At 43.0% G+C, this 15638-nt stretch overlaps 1 protein-coding gene across 4 annotated transcripts in view; it reads left to right on the forward strand.

Moving 5' to 3' along the window:
• The first annotated feature begins 1813 nt into the window (after positions 1 to 1813).
• The window catches only part of IPCEF1 (interaction protein for cytohesin exchange factors 1), a 153632-nt gene continuing 139807 nt past the window's right edge, over positions 1814 to 15638 (forward strand). For all 4 annotated transcript variants that reach the window (XM_031456594.2, XM_031456596.2, XM_064486559.1 and 1 more), the window contains exon 1: positions 1814 to 2155. The gene's annotated coding sequence lies outside the window, so the exon portion shown is untranslated. The remainder of the gene's footprint in view (positions 2156 to 15638) is intronic.

Raw genomic sequence — 15638 nt, forward strand, 5'->3', positions numbered from 1 at the left:
GATTTTCGCTTGTATGTTACTCTGTGGAATGAGGAGGTTAATTAGGCCCCCAGATCTGAGCAGTGTGATCTTGGTAATGGTGAGAGTGGGCTCATATGGCGCCTGGAGGGAAGTCTCAGATTGCCCTTTAATGGTCTGACTAGGTTGATGGTTTTATCTTTAGATGAATCTTCCCGTTTGTTCATATTTGGCTGGAAAGGGGCAACTTCCGTTCATCTAAAATGTCATATACTTTATCTAAACCTGTGAGATAGCCCCCTCGCACCCCCACCTCCTGGCATGTGCATTTTGCATAGACCCCTCCTCTTGAGCGTAGACTGGACCAAGCGATTGGCTTCCTACAAACAGAAAGTGGCGAAAGTGGTACCACGTCACTTGTGAGACCAGGTTGCAAAGGAGCGTGACTCCTGTCTTGTTCACACGCCCCTTCTGTAGGAGGCCATCGGAGCTGAGCCAGGGAGGCTCCGTTTTCCCCAGGGAGTAGGGCATTGAGGAGGGGCAGCACCGATGTGGTCATCATCTCTCTGTTGAGGGAACCCCAAATAAAAGACTCCCGCAGTTTGGGGGAGCCCCTGAAGTGTGTGTATGTGTGTGGGAGGGGGGCCCAGAAATAGAAAAGTCCTGACTGAGTGGTGGGGGGTTCCGCACCTCCTTTCATAAGGAGGCCTCAGTAGAGGTACCAGGAGAGGACCCTGACCCAGGGTCTCAGATAGAGACCTGGGAGTGAAGGTGCTGAGGCTGGGAATGTAAATACCTAAAGGAGCAAGACCAGGGCCCTGGGGCCTTGACTCGACTCCCCTCAGATGCGGCAGTGCCCTCCTGTCACCCAGTCCCTGTGAGGCCTGAGAGGGGAGCCTTGGTAATTCCCTGTGATCAGGCCTAAAGACGCCACCCAGGAGCTTCACCAGGAGCTGGGCTCCTCCCTCCTGCTCTCTTTCACTCTGGCTGATTTGACCCGAGAGGAGAACCCAACGGATGTGACACAGAGCGTGGCTTCAGGGCAACAGCTCATCTTGAACTGACACCCCCAGTCCCATGGCCGTTGAGAAACTGAATCTTACCAACAACTATGTGGGTGAGCTTGGAGGAGTTTCCTCTTCCAGCCGGGCCCTGAGATGGTTACAGTCCCCGTTGGCACCTTGGCTGTAACCTTGTGGGAGATCTTAGCTGGAGAACCCAGCTAAGCTGGACCCAGATTCTGACCCCCAGATACCAAGAGGTAACAGGTGTATGTTGTTTTCAGCCCTAAGTGCTGGGATAATCTGTTTTGCAGCGATAGACGTGCCAATGGTCTAGCAACCACATTTTGGGAACCTGCACGGTCAGGAAATTATTTCTAATGATTGGATTCCTTTTCTTTGAAAGTAGAGTTTAATACAAGAAGGCATAAGGACACAAGATGCTGGTACTAATAAGGGGAAGTGGGCTGGCAGGAACTTACTGGTGACGATTTCAAATCTCTCCAACCTTTTGCCTGTCATCTTCCTTTTCTAGTGTGTGAAGGATAAATTTTGAAGCTAGAGAATTTATTAGGTGTGCAGCAAAAGAAGGGCAGGCTAAGACTTATTTTCATCCTGAAATACTTTTTATGGACTTATCCATGCCCTCTATTTAGGAGTGATATGAACTATTAGGAGACAAGAAAGAAGGGAAATTTGAAAGAGCATTGAGCCTAAAAAAGGTTGATGATAAAAAAAGCAGCATTTCAGCTTAGACACACCATGCACAGCTCTGCAAACAGCCTCACCCTCCACACCTGCAAATCAACATCTTTGCCTCCAAAACAGGAGAGCAACACCGTGTCATGTTTCACGCACGTGCCCTGGAAATGGATACACCGAGTCGTGTTTAGTAATGGATGGAGTCAGACAGATGGGCCGTGCCTGCTTTGTGTCCTGGATTTTGGAATCAAGGAAGGGCTCATAAATAATAAGAGGGAAGAACAACGAAATTGGGGAAGTAGAGACAACACTTCCTCTTCTTTCGAAAGAGCCTTGTTCTCTGGTCAGCCTCTAATGGTCGTCCTGTGGGGGTGGAGCCTGCAGAGCTGCGGCTGCTGACAGTGGAATCCTCATCCTTTGCCTCCGAGGATTATGAGTTTTCTGAATTCAGGGATAAAGAGCCAGTGTCTGGACTTACTCTCTTTTTATTGCATGTAAGTAAAATCACTCCTTGGCTGATGTGTGAGAAGTCACTGCGTAGCATCTCAGGATGGTAAAGGAGTCGCTAGCCCAGCGCTGGCTTTTGAATAGTCAGTTGCGGCTAAGATGTGACTCTTGGGATCTGATGTTTGCTCAGCTCTTTATGAACTTGCCGCTGTGGAGTCCAGCACTAAAGGTGCCCTTGAACTCTGCTAGAGCTTTGCAGGAGGGAGCTGTGGACGCACTCTGCCTTCTTCTGTTTCTTAAATGGATGTTGCCCCGGTCGCTGCTGGGACTGCAGACCGTGGATTTGACTTAGAAAAACACGATTCAGCATTTTGTTTGGGTCCTGAGGAGCTCCTTTGGGGAAACACTCTGTGGTCACCCTCTCTTGAGAGAGTGTTTTTTTTTTGTGTGTATGCATGTCTGTGTGGAGAATCCCCCTTTGTATGCAGGCGGCTGGAGGGGATTTTACTTTGAGAGAAAAGTCACCAGCTGGACAAAATATCTCTGCAGGAAAATGAGAACTTAGGTGATGCTGATTTAGAGATTTTCATCGAGGCCATCTGGAGCATTTGGTTTTCTTTGCTTGTGTATGTGTGAAATCATCTTAACTGTAGGAGACTCTGATAACCCACCAGGGCGTCTTTGACTATAGTCGTGGGATTTATTAGTCTGTGGGAGCCTGCGTGTTCTTCGTGCCATCCTAGGCGTTGTACAGTCATACGCAGAGTCTGTTTTCTCGACAGCTAATTCAAATTTTACATAGAAAACAGAAACAGAAAGAACACAGCTTGCTTTCTGCTCCCATCGTGCAGGTGAGTAGGAAAAGAACTTCAGCTTGTGTATTTGTTGATGTACTCATTCTTTGATTAATTAATTAATTTTTACTGAATTATAGTTGATTCACAATGTCGTGTCGGTTTCTGGTGTACAGCATAGTGATTCAGTCATATATATGTTCTTTTTCATTATAGGTTATTACAAGCTATTGAATACAGCTCCCTGTGCTCTATAGTCGGACCTTGTTGTTTATCTATTTTGTAGACAGGAGTTTCCCTCCTTTTCTCTCTTTGGGTATCAAGTGTCTGTGCTGGAGAGGGTCCATGTGTGAACTATTTCAGGCAATTTGCACTAAGCAAAAATGCATCATCTGAGAATGGAAATAGGAAGTTCTTTCCTGCGGTAGCTGGCTGTGGCAATAAGAGATAAGAAATTACTTCATGACTATTGCCTGAGACTTTCCTTTTGACTGGTGTATCCTTAAACAGCTCACTTCTGCTTTCCATCCAGCGTGGAGGACAGGCAGGGTGAGCTGGGATCCCAGGCACAGGCTGATGGTTTGCAAGCAGGTTTAATAGGGTCAATGGAGAATATGAAGGTTTGAAGAGAGGTAAGGGTGTGTAGGAAGGAGGTGATAAGCCCTAAGGGTGGCAATGTGGTGGTGAAGGTGGAGATGGTGATGGAGGGGGTGTTGGAGGTGGTGATGTAGAGTTGGAGGTGGTGGTGATGGAGGTGGTGATGTAGAGTTGGAGGTGGGGGTGGGGGTGATGGTGGAGGTGGTGGTGGAAGTGGTGTTGGAGGTGGTGATGTAGAGTTGGAGGTGGTGGTGATGGAGGTGGTGATGTAGAGTTGGAGGTGGGGGTGGGGGTGATGGTGGAGGTGGTGGTGGAAGTGGTGTTGGAGGTGGTGATGTAGAGTTGGAGGTGGTGGTGATGGAGGTGGTGGAAGTGATGGTGAAGGTCAAGAAGTACTTCTGGTTAGGATCTTGGCCATCCCACCTCACAGTGCTGTCCTGTCACAGTGGAGGAGTCCTTTATCAGAGACTTAACCAAAATCAAGTATTTCGGCTTATCAGTATTGGAAGGAATCACCCAAACACCCAGTCTTAGAAATGATCAAAGGAGAGATAATTGGTGGATTTGTTAAAAATGATGAACAAATGTGAACAAAAGGCAGGTCTCCTAAACTGACACAAGTGTTCAAACAGAAGTAATGGAAAGGTGAAAAGTTAGCCAGTTTAAACTCACCCCAAAATTACCAGAGTGCAGACAAACTCTTAAAAAATCCAAATTAAAAATGACCACATCTTCACTGAAATCTGAAATTTAGGTTGGAGGTGAACGAATTAATCAAACAGACAACAAAACTTATGCCCAGTTGTAAAAACCAGGAAACCCAGTGAGGAATATGAATTGAACTAGAAACAGCAGCACGGAAGACTCTGGGATAGACGGGCCACAGCGTTACTGAATATTTCACGTGTGGAGCGCTGAATACAAACCAGTGATGTTGTTGAACACTTGCTATGTTCGGGGCAGTGTAATCAGCATTTTTATCTTTACATGAACAATTCTCAAAACAATCACATCTCAAACCGACCCAGGGAAATAGCACTGCTGTTATCTCCACAAGGTGAATCTCAGAGAGGTAACCTACCCGAAACCCACCCTGCTGGGCAGGGGCGGAGATGGGATTCCAACCCACATCTTTGTGCATCTCTGAGCCTGTGGCCTCACTACCATCATACATGATGCTACATTGATTTCATTTGCATTAAAGATTTTCTTAGGCAAGATGGGGATTTGAGGCCAAGAACTGGGAGGCAAGGGGTGAGGATGAGCAGATTCACTTTCTACTTAGAAATCTCCTTAAGTGGAAGTGGCATTCCTTTCTATTTCTTCACTGAGGAGGTAGTGGAAAGGAATTTCTCTCTGTTTTCAGGGAACGACCTGCACCCTGACATGACTGCGCGTATGTGGCCGTCCTTGTAACAACTTGTTAGGTACCCTGAGGTGTTGTGTAGGGAACGCTTCTTAATCAGCAGGGACAAAAGGTTTCTGGAGAGCCATGGGGGTCCATGGTTTTCAGAGCCATCCTTAGATAGTCCACAGCCTTGGTCAAGGTACATAATGGTTCTCTCATCACAAGGATGCCTCCTGCTTCCCTTTGATAGTAACATTCTATTTACTTTGAAAATATCCATTTTCCATGTTGAGGGTCAGTGCCTGCAGAGTGATGGTCTCTATAGTAGGCTCTGTTTCTTAGTGGGAGAAGTATGGATGGAAGCGTTAGGAGGCCCGAGGGTTCTTCCTGTGGTGTATGAACGTGGTGTGCTACCAAGCAAGGTGTTTAACTTCTCTACACCTAAGTTTTCTCATCCGTAAAAGCTGAGATATAAATACCTAACCAGTCTGTTTGGTTGTGTGGACCAAATGTAATTAACTGGTAATGCTCTGAAGAAAGTAAAAACATTATAAACCAGTGGTGTGTTCTGTCTTTGCTCGTATTTTATTTTCTTACCATGGAGAGATTCAGTTGGCACACAAAAGCTTTACTGGCAGAAGGGGATTAAATTAAAGGTAGTAGGGGGTCTTATGGGCTAAACAGTGCCTCCCCCCAAGAAAAGACAGGCTGAAATCCTAACCCCCAGAAATTCAGAATGTGACCGTATTTGGAAATGGAGTAGTTGTGGATGTGACTGGTTAACTTCAGAAGGTTGTGGTGAGGGGGCTCCTAATCCAGTATGACCGGTGTCCTTATAAGAAGAAGGTCCTGTGAATACAGAGACACACGGGGAGACAGCCACGTGATGAGGAAGACGAGATTGGAGCGACAAAGCTGCAAGCCAGTGGACACCAAGGAACTGCCAGCTCCCACCAGAAGCCTAGGAAAAGGCAAGGAAGCATTCTCCGCTATAGGTTTTCAGAGGGAGCCTGGCCCTGCCAACACCTTGATTTCAGACTTCTGATCTCCAGAATTCTAAGAGAATACATTTCTATTGCTTTAAGCCGCTCAGCTTGTGGTATTTTGTTACGGTGGCCCTAGGAAACAAATGCAGAGACTAAAGACTGAAAGTCACTTTAAGTGCTGGTGGTAAACTCATCTGTGTTGCTGGCAAGCATGTCTAGGGATCAAATCCAGCATGACTCATTTCTCTGACTTCAACCTGTGGCATGGGGCCTCAAACAGTAATTCGCTTCATCATTGAATGGGAATGAAAAAGACGCTACACAATGAGACACATTTACAAAATGAAAATTAGGCTATTGTGAAATCTATAAAAGGGCACTCAGCGAAGGATTCCCGATTATTATACCGATGTGGTCACTTACTAGATATAGAACATTAGTGTCTGCTTGGGGGGACATTTACTTCCCCAAGTTGTATAGTGAAAGAAAAGTTCAAATCTTCTGAATTGGAAAAATGGCGTAATGTGGTGGCACTTTGGTCCCAGTATAAAACCTAAGGCTCCAATCTAAGCAGATGGCAAATGGAAACTCCCCAATTAATGGGATGTTGGGTCATTTTAGTAGTTTTATCTATAATTGTTGATCCGTTTGGCATAAAGTTAGTCTGGTACTTGAGTAGCTAATTTAATGACAGCATAAATAGCCAGGATTTCAAGTGTAATCTTGGGTTTCTCTGTAATATAAGAATCCCTTAACTTCTCTTTTCAGTTGAGTTTAAATTACCCTAATTCCTATTAGCATAATTATCCCAGCAGAACAACATTGTTTTAGCAGGAAAACATTATTGTAGGAGGCTAATACATTTAATCCTCTCAAAACTAAAAATATCTTTTTGCTCCTCTCTTAATTGACCTTAATTGATTTATATTCCATTTTCTGTAGACTTATTTATTTTATATAATTTTTTTCAAAATGCTCAATAGAAATTTGTGACTGGATAGATTCTTTCAAATTTGAACAGGATAGAACTTCTTTTTTTCCCCTGACTATCCTGAAGGAAAATACTTTCATAGGCATCTTGTGCACCAATCTCTAATATCAAAGAGGAGTAGGACATTTAAGCATTTGTAGACACATTAATATATTGATACCTAAGACAGGAAAATACAGATCTCTCAGAAGAAAGGAAAGAAATGGCACTGACACACAATTCTTCCCAGGAATCTCAATTTGACATTATCCCCTCTTACGAAATACAATTGGGTGTAAGGTGTCCTGACTCACCCAGAAGACACTTGGCTGCACTTATACTAAGTCACGTTTTAAGGAGAAAATCTCTAATTCTTTTCAAAAACGGAGACCATGGCTGTGAACATGAAAACCATACTTTTTAGGCTGCTGGTTTATGATTGTTCTCTCTGGAGCGCTCAGAGCGCAACGCACTTCGGGGGGAGTTTGCACTAGTTGTCATGGTCAGATGAGCACCTGTGGTCTCATTAGCTTCTTGAACGTGTTTGAAGATTCTGCTAGGTTAGCAAACCAATGGTTGCAACAGGAAGATTTCATTAATTCACTTAAAGTGCAGGCCAGTTATAACAACTTTGTTCGTGCCACCTTTTAGAAGCCCGAAGTGAATTACGCTAAAAGCCTTATATGCTTTTTCCTCTTTGGATCACAAATCCCAACCTCTCTTACGATTCTGGAGAGATAGGCAAAGAATTGCTCTCACTCGTGAGTGTGAATGTTAATCACATAACACGATGAATGCCCATTTTTGAATATTTAACATTCACCAAATGCTTACCGGATACTTTGTGTTTTCTGGATATCTTATTGCAAGAGAACAGACAAGATCACCTTTTAAGTTCTCTTGTTTTCGGGGGAATTACCACCTTTTCTTGGTTAGATCCAGCCATTCCGTCAAAGGGAAGGAACTGAACTTGAACTCTCCTGGTGAAATATGGCCAAGGTTTTCCAGCTCGAGCTGGATTCCACCCTGGAACACAAGCTACCAAGTTTCCCTGCACTTGAATTTTCGGCTTGGTTAATCACCTGGAGCTGTCTTGCATAGGTAACAGGGACTTAAGAGGACATTGTCAAGCAAGGTTTGAAGCAGGCACTAGAGCCCTCTTTAGTTTTATTTTGTGAACACTCACAAACATTCCACAGTGATGTACAAATCAGTTGCCTTGAGAGGAACACCAGACGCCCCCCAGCCATTCTGAGCTGACAAGCCAGCACGAGGAGAGGGACCCCAGAGCATTCATCAAAGCAGAGTAAGTAAGCAAGTAAGTCTTGGCTATTTCTTCCAAAGTCGCTTTGCTTTTCAATTTGGTGTTCCTGGTAGCAGCAGAGTCCTAGACTCGGGTTACGGTCATTTCCACTTTGCAATAAATACTTACCCCTGTGTGCTTTGCTGTGGGAACAAGTGAACAAGATTCTCCTCTCAGTCCAGAACTGAGTTCAGACACTGAGCACCACACTGCCTGCTCCCCACAGCCTCGTGTTTCTTACCGTGGACAGAATGGTTGGAGGTCCCTGGCCAGTGAGGTGTCCTCAGTGATGCACGGGACTTTCTGGGCAGTGAGTGCCACTGAGGCCAGCCTTGGAGTGATGGTCAAAAAACAGGGCTCAGGAGGGCTGCTCCTTGTTTCTAACGGTAGTTTCTCAGATAGGCTGCATCTGTTTTCACATCCCCAGCAGCTGTGTGTCACATGTCGTCAGCACTACGGTCATGACTAAGGGTTAACGTGTGCTGTCCACGTTCTGTCTGCCAGGGTTAAAGGTTGTATATTCATTGTCTAATTTCCTTAATTGAATAACTCTGGGAAGAGCTGTTTTTAACTAGCTCTCCTGCTCCTGATGAAGAAACAGGCTCAGAGAGTTTAAGAACCTGGCTCAAGGTCACACAGTAAGTGGTAGAGTCAGGGTCCCAAGCCCGGTCATTTGATTCCGGAGTCCGACCTTGACTGTTGCACCTGAGAGGCCAGTGACACATGGCTGCCTTGAAGGTGGAGGACAAAGAATGTCACGTGATTTCTTGTTCTTAGGTGAGGCTGCTTCGTGCTGGTCCCCCTTCCGCTCATTCCTGGGCCGAGAGTGTATGTGAACTGACCCCATTTGGGCCAGAAGTTTGTTTGGGTGAAGAATATGATGTTCAGAGCGTCTGTCACAGACTTGCCTGCACATTGAGGAAAATCTCGTTCCTAAAGACATTTCCAGATCACAGCTGAGGAGGCTTGGGGCAAATAGAGCATTTGCTTCTAAGGATTCAGATTGAAAAGAGGAAGGAAATGGACCTTAGAAGTTAAGAAGGCAGGATTTTGGGAGGATGTGTTTGAATAGTCTCCATTCATGCTTTCTATTTTTTATAAGACCAGAAAAAATTCTTGAGAAAAAGAAAAGCTTGGTAAATATCAAATTAGATAAAGGGAGGGGAAAAAAAGAAACTCTTTAGGCAAATACTTTGCGTTTGGCCTCATACTAAATATATGCTATCAATGATCTTGCTATTTACTGTTTAAGTTTTTAAAAACAATTTTTTCTTTAGTACATATATTTGCATGTTTATTGCCAAAAATGCACATAAAACATACATTTCCCCGCCATGATCTACCATACTGAAATAATCATAATTAACATTTTGGTGTCAAAACTTCAATACTTTCTCCTTTTTCTTTATATATGTGTGTATTTGATAAAAATGAGAGAAAACTGTACTCTGACATATTAAAATCATGTTCCTAACACATTACCTATTTTATATATGATCATTTACCATCTGGGGGTGCAGTAACCAAACTTTTTGAATGGGTGATGATGAATAGGTGAAGAGAGCTTTTTCTTCATGATAACTGACCCTAGAAAGATTCAGATATGCAGCATTTGCAAATACTGTAAAGAATTGACAAGTTTAACAAGTTGTCAACCAAAAAGTAACTAGTAGTCATATAAAGCAAAAGAAAACAAAATAACAGAAGAGCAAAATGTAGTAGAGGGAGGCCCCCAGCATGAATCTGAATAGGCGCGTGCGAGTGGTGGTGGCTGTCTTTTGGAAAGAGGGTTGTCCTTAATTGACTTGTTTTTTTTCGCAACTTCGTTTTGATGCCTGGTGGCTCTGAAGACTAAAGTAAGGTCCTTCCTGATCTCTAAGTGTTTTTAAGCCTATCAGCATCATCACTCATACAAATTTTCGAGTTACTTGACCGTAAGTGGTATTGAAAAATGATTTCTTAAACATAGATTCTCTTATGGTCCCTGAGAGATTCAGCCCAATTCAGCAAAAATTTGTTAAAATTTTTCTCTGTATCAGGCATTATGGAAAATATAAACAAAGTATTTTTAAAGAGTTATTCCCTAGAATATCTTCCTAATTTACTGGAGCAATGAAACCAACTCATGAGACATTAAATGAAAAACCAAAAGTGATACATGATTGTTATAATGAACCGTATAGAGTAAGGACTTATAAAAGTTAGAGAGAGCATGAACCTGAAGAGTTTAATGATGGAGAAGAAGCTGAACAGACTGTGGAAGGAAGGCTAAATTTCAGGTGGATGGAAAGAAGAAAGACGACCATGGATTCAGGGGGGAAAATACAAAACAGACCTTTCCCTCTGAAGCCAAGACAAAATGGCAGCCATGCTGCTGTGTATTAGGCAGCTATATAATGGGAAGAGTCTGGGATCTCAAGCCACATGCTTTGTTATGCCAGTTGCTATGTAGGTGAACGTTGGGTTATTAATATTTCACATCTCAGTTTCTCCATTTCTGCAATGGGTAGCATCATATCTTTACTTGCCTCAAAGAGTTATTCGGGTCTCTCATGAGATGATGTATATTAATAGCTTTGTAAACTGAAAAATGGGCTGTGTCACTTGTGATGGTGATTTACTAGAAATACAGACAGAAGAAAAGCACAAAATCAAATGTAAAAGGACAATAAAGTTATTAAAACGCACCCCAAGCCAATGTGAGTATATTAAAGGCAGCGAGACATAATTGGGTCAAATGTAGCAGGGGAAAATGGGCAGGCAGAGGGTTGATACATTGATGGCATTGATACTTCTCCTCCGGAGACATGAAGAAATGAGGGGAAGGAGAAGACTTGAGGAGGAAAGAGTTTGGTGAGGACATGGAATGCTTTGGAGAAAGTTTGATGTTAAGGATGGGTTTTCATACATTTGTATTTTTCCTAACAAAATGGCACTTTCTTGAGTATTGTGGCCAAAGCATCATGTCAAATCCTTTAACATGTTCTTCCCACTAATTTAATTGGAAGAAAAGGAAATTTCTTCTTTTCTCCTTATTTCACTTATTTCCCTTTTGTATCCCTGGAAGCATATGGCACAAGGATCAACAAATAGGTGAAGTCGTTTTGAGAAATTATCAATCCAATTGGATAGTAGCTAAAGCGTGGACAGCAGTCCTAGGCTTATACATCACATTTATCTTTTTAGATAAAGCCATAGAGCTATTATAAATTTTTAAGGCTTAATATAACCAATTCTTAATGAGTTATGACCATGAGAATCAGATAAAGCATGAACGAATCCACACTGTCTGTAAAGGTACATTTCAACATTTGTGCTTGTATCATTTCTTCACTAAACATTTCATAGATTTAAACAATTAGTGTCATCTTCCTTGTGCATTGAACTTTCTGGTGAACACAAAGGAAAAACGGACAGGCATGTAGCAAGTAGGAGAAGGAAAAGCAGAGAGGCTGGGGAATTCACACATTATATAAAACCTTCTGAACTGACTTAGCCTGGCAAATTTCCTGCCTGCTTTCATTCATTACACTCTATTCACAGTGCTCTCTGCTCAAATCTAGGGCCTTTCTCAACTCTCAGCCTCATTTCTGTGGATTCAGCACCTCTTTCTGTGCTGATCACATCCCTGAATTATCCCTTCTGTAGTCTTCAAGACTCAGATAAACCCTGTCTACCTTAATGACATACACTCCATCTCGCTCTCAGACTTTTTCTTAAGCCTTTCAACCATAGCTTCTTATTTGATTTATTTCTTGGTTCTCTGTCTTGTTACTGGAGTTCTCTCTAGGGAAGTTCCCTGACCTCAATTCTCTTCAACGATTATTCCACAATGTGATTTGAATCCCCCATCTTTCCAGTCTCCATCTGACTCTGGTTCCCTACTCAGTTTCCTCTTGCTAGCAGGATTTTCCCCTCATATACACTGACATTGTACTCATATCACATATTTAAAAAATTCAATTACTGTCCAATATTCCCTGGATGGTGGATGAGCTCCTCATACTCTCTTGAGGGTTCATGGAGAATTGACCAAAACAAATGAACTTGGTTGGGTAAAGTTTAAAAAAATCATTAAGGTCTCCACCCTCATTTAGGGGTTAATATTGCTTTATTCAATGACACTGTGCATTTATGGAGTCTACTTGTTCTGGGGTCAAGGTCGCTTTGTTGTTTAATACTTCTCTTCCTAGATGACCTGCTCATTCAGGTAAGAAAAGCTTTCTTCTTTTCCCCAACCTGTTCACCCCAATCAACAGCCACCAGGGAATCTGAGCTGTGGCGAAATCTCTTTTCTCTATCCCTCCCTCTCCCCCCACATTTCTGTACCTCTTCTTCGGGATTACTTGCGCACATTGGACTAGTCCCTCTGCTGAGCCCTATCCTCTGCCTGCTGTCTCAGCATGTGTCTTGTCTCCTGGTGTAAAGCAGAGATTCTCTGATTCTTTTGCTTGCTTGAACGTCTTGTGTGGTCTGGGGCCTTGAGTAAGTATGACAAAGACTTTGGGTTTAGCAATCATTTTATTATGCAGACATTTCCAGTGAAAGTCTCCTGTCTGTTCTCTTGGAGAGCCTAGAGGAGTTTCATGTATTCGTATTTCAGTGTCTCTATTTTAGGAGTGGGCAAGTAGGAAGCTATTTTCTCAAAAGTTTTTTTCTAGCCTTTCATTTGTTTTTGCTTTTGTTTTAGATTTTTGAAAAGGAGACCTCCTTCTAAATCCTAAATGCCCTTTCACGTGGAACCTCTGAGCTATGAGTACTTTATAATCTCCCGGGTGCATATGTGCACCTTTTCTTATATTGACTTTGTGCTTCTGTGTGTGGGGCAGATAGGGATGTGTCCATTGAGGAAACAGGCTCGGAATGGTGAAGTGGCTTGTCCGAGGCTGTAGTACTAGTGAACGACTAAGCTGAGGAGCACTCCATCACCTGACCTTTATCAGTAAGTTGTCTCTGCTGATTTATCACCTAGATAAAAGTTTGAAAGACTAATCATCTTCTGCTCCTCCATGTGTCCCAGGCTCGATCACCGCATTGGGCGTGTATGCTTAGCCTTGTCCTTGGCTGGGCTGGGAGGCCTCTACTCCCCTCTCTTGGATGCCTGATGTTAGTGCCTACTCTGTAGGATCAGACACCAAACCTATTTTAGCTAAGAGGACTGTAGACTTCATTTACTCTCCACTTACCACTTTATAGAGAGGGAGCTGAGGTCCAAAGAGATTTTGTGATTTCCTAAATGTGTGCAGCTTGTTACAGGTAATGCTCAGTTCACTGCCTAGATTTCCTGACTCCTAGACTCTTTTCACTCTCAAGTCTGGGTTAAAATGAACACATTCTTGGAGGGAAAGGTCTTTCAGTTGTTATGCGTTACTAACACCCGTCTGTGAATTAGCCAGTCAGATCCTTCCAACCCAGAGCTGATGTGGATTGTCAAATCACCTGGCTCACAACTAGCTGATAAATACCTGACCTAAACCCTCTAAATGTGAACTGATCAACAACAAGCACTGCATCACTTATTTTTGAAGATTTTGCAGCTTCTCTCATATAAACCGTCTTTCAGTATAAGGAAGTATTTTCCTTTGTGGGTGAAGATGGTGGTGGTTTTCTGCATTTCATTCTTCCTCTTTCCTAACACCAGGCTCTGTCGAGGTTGTGGGGGTCTGTGACTGAGGAAACATCTCAATGAACTGCCTTGTTTGAGGGCCCAGTCCATGACTTTAGTTTCAGTAACACCCTGAAGACCACCAGGAAATGAAACTGATCTAGCTTTGGGGGCTTTGGGTAAGAGACAGGCGTGCATTTCCAAAGGGCAGGCGCTAATCCTGGCTTTTCCATTGGATCAAGTTTCTTTCAAGTCCCCCCGACCACGATCCCCTCCAGGGTCCCCACCAGACCTGCTTCAAGATCAGCTGAGCATCGAGATGTTGTAAGGCTCCTCCTGATATGTGACCTTGATCACATATCTTTATTGATAACTTTTTCTGACCCTATAATGTGCTTATTTTACACAGAGCCCCTAGACAGTCTCCCTTTGTCTCTCAAGCCCCTCTCATCAGGTAACAGCTTCTCTTGGTCTTGGAGACCGCCCACATGTGCTGGCTTTCTGCTGCCTGGTGGTTTCTCTGGTGATTTAGAAATCTGCATAAGGTAGGTGTGGGGGGAGGGCCCTGGTGCCCAGTTGGTGTAGAAGACATGGGAATTCAGCAGAATTGGAGACAAAATACTCGAGTCTCCAGTTACATTTGCCGAAGTAGAGAAACTCTTCAAAGTTTTTAAGATTATTTTTTAATCAGAAAAGTTTTTAAATACACACACAAAATGACCAGCTTTAGCTTCTTGATGTATTAAGCTTAGAAGCTCAGATCAGTTCTTGTCTCTCACAGCCTTTCACCAGAAGGTGCATCTGCCACATAAAAAGTTATCAATAGGTCAAGTGTCTCATAGGGCATAAAAGTATGAAAATATCAGAACCCTTGATTTTTCAGTTGCATTTGTCCTGCACGTGAATTAATGCAATTGTAGCAGGGTTTTCTTGATGGGAATGTCACCTTTGAAAAATGGAAACAAAGGATTCCTTTAATAAGGTTTACCTTTAGCTAGTAGATTGGAGAAATGCTCTGTTGAACTTCAGGACTCGGCAAGACTATTTTGCGCCTGGAAATCTTGGAAGTAGGGTCTAGTGACAAACGTCAAGAGCTAATCAGAACTTAGGGAGGCCTGGCTCCATGGCCGGACCTACTTGTGAGGGCCCTGTAAGAGAAAATTCTTGGATTGGGTTTAAAATTTCATCCAAATAAAACTTTCTTGTGCAGAGTATTGTTGAACGAGAGGCTGTGATTTTAAAAGTCCTGTTGGTATTCTGTTACCAGGAAGGTTGTTTCCCATAACGTTTTGTGTTGGGGGAGTGGTTTGAATGAGATCTCTTTTGTCCCCTGCTTAAAAAAATGGACGTTGCTTTTGTTGTTATTGGCCATTGCTGTGACCTTACGAGGAAGTAATCTGGCAGGTAATATTGAATTTCGGTTGTTCTAAGCCCACACGTACTAAGTCTTTTCACTTTCTTCTTGCCAGGGGACCAGGAATGTGCTCTTTGTGACAGAGGTATGTTGTGCTTTACAGATGGAAGTCTTACAGGTGGAAGCTTCTGGTTAGCTGTGAGCTAATAAGAAATTTGACAGCATGGATTTCAAAGCGGAGCTAGGAGATCCTTGAGTTTGCTGAGAGGACAGCAAAGATTCAAAACTGAGACTCGTCCTGGTTTGAGCTCAGATTATAATTTCCTCTGATGTCAGGAAATTTCTTAAACAACACAGAGAAGGGAGAAAGAAAGGCTCAAAGTTAAGAAAATTTTTTTACTGAAGGATTTTTATCAGGGGCCAAGATGCTAACAGGTATTGTTAATTTCCAATATGGGGAAAGTGTTTAATTATGGGGAAACTTAATTAGCAGCTTTTCCCAATATTTTGGCCAAGGAATCCTTTATGACAGAGCACTGAGCAAGGCTAGTGCTCATTTATTATATACTTTAG

This window comes from Camelus dromedarius, chromosome 6 (genome assembly GCF_036321535.1).
Source record: "Camelus dromedarius isolate mCamDro1 chromosome 6, mCamDro1.pat, whole genome shotgun sequence".
In the NCBI taxonomy this organism is placed as follows: Eukaryota; Metazoa; Chordata; class Mammalia; order Artiodactyla; family Camelidae; genus Camelus; species Camelus dromedarius.